The 6,000-nt window shown below is 56.6% G+C and overlaps 1 long non-coding RNA gene across 1 annotated transcript in view; it reads left to right on the forward strand.

Moving 5' to 3' along the window:
- Positions 1–5,607, forward strand: part of LOC148137977 (uncharacterized) — a 65,758-nt gene extending 60,151 nt beyond the window's left edge. Inside the window, exon 3 of the long non-coding RNA XR_015754076.1 lies at positions 5,230–5,607. This is a non-coding gene — a long non-coding RNA (uncharacterized LOC148137977). The remainder of the gene's footprint in view (positions 1–5,229) is intronic.
- Positions 5,608–6,000: the final 393 nt, after the last annotated feature.

Consider the following 6,000-nt stretch of genomic DNA (forward strand, 5'->3'; position numbering starts at 1 on the left):
TTCTCTCTTTCGCCCTCTCACTTTCCCACCTCTCTCTTTCCCCCTTTCTCTTTCCCCCCTCTATCTGACCCCCTCTCTCTGTCCCCCTATTCCGCCCTCTCTACTGCACCCCCGTCTCTTTGTCCCCCCTTCTCCCAGTCCCCACCCTTTCTGTCCCCCTTCTCCCTGTCCCCACCCTCTCTGTCCCCCTTCTCCCTGTCCCCACTCTCTCAGTTCCCCCTCTCTCTGTCCCATCTCCGTCCCTACCCTCTCAGTCCACTCGCTCTCTCTGTCCCCCTCCACTCTTCCCCCTCTCTCTGTCCCTCTCTCTCTACCCCCCCTCTGTTCCCCCCTCTCTGTATCCCCCTCTCTGTACCCCCCTCTCTCAGTCCCCCCCTCTCTCTGTCTGCCCTCTGCCCCATCTCTCTGTCCCCCCTCTCTATCCCCATTTTGCCCCCTCTCTCTGTCACCCTCTCTGTAACCCACTCTCTGTCCCACTTCTCCCCGTCTCCTTTCTATCTGCCCCCCTTCTCTCTGCACCCCTCTCTCTGTCCCCCTCTATGTACGCTTCTCTCTGTACTCCCCCCTCTGTCTCCCTTCTCCCTGTACTCCCTCCCTCTGTCCCCTCTCTCTCTATCCAACCTCTTTCCCGCTCTCCCCGTCCCCTCCTCTTTCTGTCCCCCCAGCTGTCCCCCTCTGTGTTCCCCTCCTTTCTGTCCCCATTCTCTCTGTCCCCCTCCTCTCTGTCCCCCTCTCTCTGAACCACTTCTCTCTCTGCCCCCTCTCTCTGTCCCCCTCTCTCTGTACCACTCTCTCTGCCCCCTCCACCCCTCCTCTCTCTCTGTCCCCCCGCTCTCAGTCCGCCTCCTATGTCCCCTTCTCTCTTTCGCCCACTCACTTTCCCCCTCTCTCTTTCCCCCTCTCTCTTTCCCCCCTCTATCTGAGCCCCTCTCTCTGTCCCCATTCCCCCCTCTCTACTGCACCCCCGTCTCTCTGTCCCCCCTTCTCCCAGTCCCCACACTCTCTGTCCCCCTTCTCCCTGTCCCCACCCTCTCTGTCCCCCATCTCCCTGTCCCCACTCTCTCAGTTCCCCCTCTCTCTGTCCCCATCTCCGCCCCTACCCTCTCAGTCCACCCTCTCTCTCTGTCCCCTCCACTCTGCCCCCTCTCTCTGTTCCCGCTCTCTCTACCCCCCTCTGCCCCCTCTCTCTGTTCCCCCTCTCTCTGTACCATTTCTCTCTGTCCTCCCTCTCTCTCTGTCCCCCTCTCTCTCTGTCCTCCCTCTCTCTCTGTCCCCCTCTCTCTGCCCCCCCTTCCTCTGCCCCCTCTCTCTCTGTCCCCTCTCTCTGTCCCCCTCTCTCTGTCCCCCTCTCTCTCTGTCCCCCTCTCTCTGTCCCCCTCTCTCTGCCCCCCTCTCTCTGTCCCCCTCTCTCTGTCTACCTCTTCCTCTGTCCCCCTCTCTCTGTCCCTCCTTCTCTCTGCCCATCCGCTCTCAGTCTGCCCCCTCCGTGCCATTCATTCTGCTCCCCTCTGTCCCTGTAAACTCTGTCACCCCATCTCTTTTTCTCTCTCTCTCTGACACCCCCTCTCTGTCCACCTCTCACTGTCCACCCTCTCTCTGTCCCCTTTCTCCATCTGTCGCCTCTCTTTCCCCCTCTCTCTGTCCCACTCTCTCTGTCCCTCCCGTTCTCTGTCCCCCTCTCTCTGTCCCCCTCTCTCTCTATGTCCCCCTCTCTCTCTGTCCCTCTTTCCATCTGTCCCCCTCTCCATCTCACCCGTCTCTCTTTAGCCCTCTCTCTGACCCCCCTCTCTGTCCCCCCCTCTCTGTCCCGCCTTATTGGTCCCAGCCCTTTCTCTGTACCCGCTCTCTGTGTCCCCCTCTCTGTGTCCCCTCTCTCTCTGCACCCCCCCTTGTCCCTGTCCCCACTCTCTCTGTCCCACTTATCCCTGTCCCCACCCTCTCTGTCCCCTTTCTCCTGTCCCCACTCTCTCTGTACCCTTCTCTCTGTCCCCCATCTCCGTCTGTCCTCTCTCTGTCCACTGTCTCTCTCTGTCCCCCTCCACTCTGCCCCCTCTCTATGTCCCCCCCTCTGCCCCTCTCTCTCTCTGTCCCCTCTCTATCCCCCTCTCTCTGTCCCCCTCTCTCTATCCCCCCTCTGCCCCCTCTCTCTGTCCCCCTCTCTCTGTCCCCCCTCTCTCTGTCCCCTCTCTCTCTATCCCCCCTCTGCCCCCTCTCTCTGTCCCCCTCTCTCTGTCCCCCCCTCTCTGTCTACCTCTTCCTCTGTCCCCCTCTCTCTCTGTCCCTCCTTCTCTCTGCCCCTCCGCTCTCAGTCTGCCCCCTCCGTGCCATTCATTCTGCTCCCCTCTGTCCCTGCAAACTCTGTCACCCCATCTCTTTTTCTCTCCCTCTCTGACACCCCCTCTCTGTCCACCTCTCACTGTCCACCCTCTCTCTGTCCCCTCTCTCTCTGTTCCCTTTCTCCATCTGTCGCCTCTCTTTCCCCCACTCTCTGTCACCCTCTCTCTGTCCCTCCCGTTCTCTGTCCCCCTCTCTCTGTCCCCCTCTCTCTCTGTCCCTCTCTCTCTCTGTCCCCCTTTCCATCTGTCCCCCTCTCCATCTCACCCCGTCTCTCTTTAACCCTCTCTCTGACCCCCCTCTCTGTCCCCCCCTCTCTGTCCCGCCTTATTGGGCCCAGCCCTTTCACTGTACCCGCTCTCTGTGTCCCCCTCTCTCTCTGTCCCCTCTCTCTGCACCCCCCTTATCCCTGTCCCCACCCTCTCTGTCCCCTTTCTCCTGTCCCCACTCTCTCTGTACCTTTCTCTCTGTCCCCATCTCCGTCTGTCCTCTCTCTGTCCACTGTCTCTCTCTGTCCCCCTCCACTCTGCCCCCTCTCTCTTTCCCCCCTCTCTGCCCCTCTCTCTCTCTGTCCCCTCTTTATCCCCCTCTCTCTGTCCCCCTCTCTCTATCCCCCCTCTGCCCCCGCTCTCTGTCCCCCCTCTCTCTGTCCCCCCTCTCTGTCCCCCCTCTCTCTGCCCCCCCCCCCTCTGTCCCCTCTCTCTCTGTCCCCCTTCTCCATCTGTCGCTTCTCTCTGTCCCCCTCTCTCTGTCCCCCTCTCTCTGTCCCTCCAGGTCTCTGTCCCCCTCTCTCTGTCCCCCTCTCCCTCTGTCCCCCTCTCTCTCTGACCCCCTCTCTCTGTCCCCCTCTCCATCTGTCCCCGTCTCTCTTTACCCCTCTCTCTGACCCCCTCTCTTCCCCCCCCCCTCTCTGTCCCGCCTTCTCGGTCACAGCCCTCTCTCTGTATCCCCTCTCTCTGTCCCCTCACTCTCTCTGTCCCCTCACTCGTTCTGTTCCCCCTCTCTCTCTCTCTCTCCCTCTCTCTCTACCGCTCTCTCTCTATCCTCTCTCTCTGACCCCCCTGTCCCTATGCCCCCTCTCTGTCCCGCATTATTGGTCCCAGCCTTCTCTCTGCACGCCCTCTCTGTGTCCCCCTCTCTCTCACTGTCCCCTCTCTCTCTGTCCCCTCTCTCTCTATCCCCCTCTCTCACTGTCCCCACTCTCTCTGTCCCCCTCTGTCTATCCCCCCTCTCTGTCCCCCCCTCTCTGTCCCGCTTTCTTGGTCCCAGCCCTCTCTATGTACCCCCTCTCTCTGTCTTCTCACTCTCTCTGTCCCCACTCTCTTTATCCCTCTCTCTGTGTTCCCCTCTCCGTCGCCCCTCTCTCTGTCCCCCACTCTCTATCCCCCACTCTCTGACCTCTCTCTGATTATGTCCTCCCCTATTTCTCTCTCTCTCCCTCACATTATGTCTCCCTTGCCCCTCTCTCTCTCTTTCTCCGTGCTCCTTCACTTTCTCTCCAGCTTCTCTCACTCTCGATCCACCTACCTCGGTATCTCTTTCTCCTCACCTCCCTCTGTTTCTCTCTGACTAAATCTTTCTCCCTCCTTCCCCTTCCTCCCTCTCTGACGCAGTCTGTCTCCCTGACGCGTCCCTCTCTCTCTGATCCAGAAGCTGGGAAGGCGGGTAGTGGGTGGTGCTGTGGCTGCATGTGGTTGGAGGGGTGGTTGTGAGATGATGGAGAGATGTGGCAGGTGAGAGGAGGGGAGAAAATGGAGCAGAGTCGGAATTGCGGGAGGCAGACAGACGGCAGGAGAGAGAGTGCAGTGGAGTGGGAGAAGAAAGAGTGGAGGCGGGTGGAGAGAGTAGGGGAGAGGAAATGGGGAGGTCAGGTTGGATTGGGAGGGACAGAGGGAGTTAAACCCAGCTCCTGAGCTCAGGGCACGGTGCCCTCCACTTCCTTGAGGACCAGGACTTGGGGCTGAGTCTGTCTCTCTCCAGCTCAGCTTCTCCAACACAAAGACACACAACAACATCGGTCACTCTGCTGCTCGGCACGCTTTAATCAATATTTTTATTGGTTACAAATGGAAGTGATGGATACAGTCAGTGGGATGGTGCCTTTTCTCACCGGCCCCTGAGTTGTGAGAAACATTGAAATGTTTCCCTGTAACCCCACTGTGGGATAAGGATGGACAACCCAGCGCTACCCTCAGTCTGTTACCATAGCGACAGGCTGCTCCATCGCTGAAACACTGAACTGAAATGAGAAAATCCCGGATTGATTGATTAATGAGGGAATTTGATGGATGGATGGATCTGGGTGAAGGGATATTTCAGAACATTCTTCAGCTGCTGCCTGAACTTAGTCTGGGTCACGGCATAAATCGCGGTGTTTGTGCAGCAACTGAGGAGCTGCAGCATGAAGCCCAATTCCTGCACAAAGTAATGGAGATTCACAGGGGTATCCACAATCCACGACATCCGGTACCAAAGAGAATACACCATTAACGATGACCATAACAGGATGAAATTGGCCGAGATCACAAACAGTAAAATGATGGATTTTTTTCGGTTTCTCATTTCAGTGTCAGACTGAGTGTCCCCATTGGTGTGAGCGCGGAGTCTCCTGCGGGCTCTGCTGGTCACTACAATGTGTCTGACGGTGAGAACATTGAGCAGCAGAATCAGGAGAAATGGGACACACGGGGTTAGAATGTGGTGGAGGGACTCGATTGTGACCCAGACAATGGAGTATAGACCAGCGTCTGTTACCTCACAAAACATGGGATTGTTCCACATCCGATACCGAGTCGTGAACATAAAATACCAGGAAATGTTCTTTAAACAGCTCAGCACAGTCACTGCTCCCAGAACCACAGCCGCTGTTTTCTCACTGCAATATTTACTTTTCAGCTTCTGGCAACAAATGGCCACAAACCGATCAAAGGTGAAAGTGACGGTGAACCAGACAGAGCAGTCAGTGGCTGCATAAAGCAGGACGGCGTGGATATTACACACGGGGACAGAGTCCCTCAGGAAATAAAACTGTTCCCAATAAACAATGGGAATGTGTCTCAGGATCAGGTCGAGGATAATGACCAGGAGATCGGCCGCTGCCATGGCCCCCAGGTAACGTCTGACACATGGAGACAATCCACAATCTTTATAAAGCAGGACGTAGATGGTCACTACGTTAACTGTGAGGAAGGAAAACAAACCCATTATCCATCAGCCTGGAGGCAAAGGGAACCGTTTGATCGGGGACCCAGTGAGATTTCCAAATGTGTCCCTGTATTCAGGGATTTATTAAAATAATCGGAGCTGGAATAACAAATGGGAAGGTCGGAATTACTGACAAAAATGTGACATAAACCACAAGAAACCCTCCCTCCCCAAACACACAGAGACACATCCATAAGGACAGACGGTTTCTAAAACATTCCCACACACTCGATCACTCGAGACCAGACACAGGTCACTCCTTCCCAGTTCCTAATACGGAGGGTGGAAACGTTGCTGTCCTGAAGGATTCTCTCCCAGTTTCCTGAAGACAAACAGAGTTTGGGAATTCCTGTGTTTTGGTCTACATTGTGGTCGATCCTGTATAGTGGAGAAATGGAAACGCAGGGAAACGTATTCCCCCCTTTAACTGCCTGAGGGGCCTTCGGAACAGTGTCTCCTTCT

Source organism: Chiloscyllium plagiosum, unplaced genomic scaffold (genome assembly GCF_037043375.1).
Source record: "Chiloscyllium plagiosum isolate Xiang-an unplaced genomic scaffold, Cpla_swu_hap1 HiC_scaffold_42, whole genome shotgun sequence".
NCBI classification, from domain to species: domain Eukaryota; kingdom Metazoa; phylum Chordata; class Chondrichthyes; order Orectolobiformes; family Hemiscylliidae; genus Chiloscyllium; species Chiloscyllium plagiosum.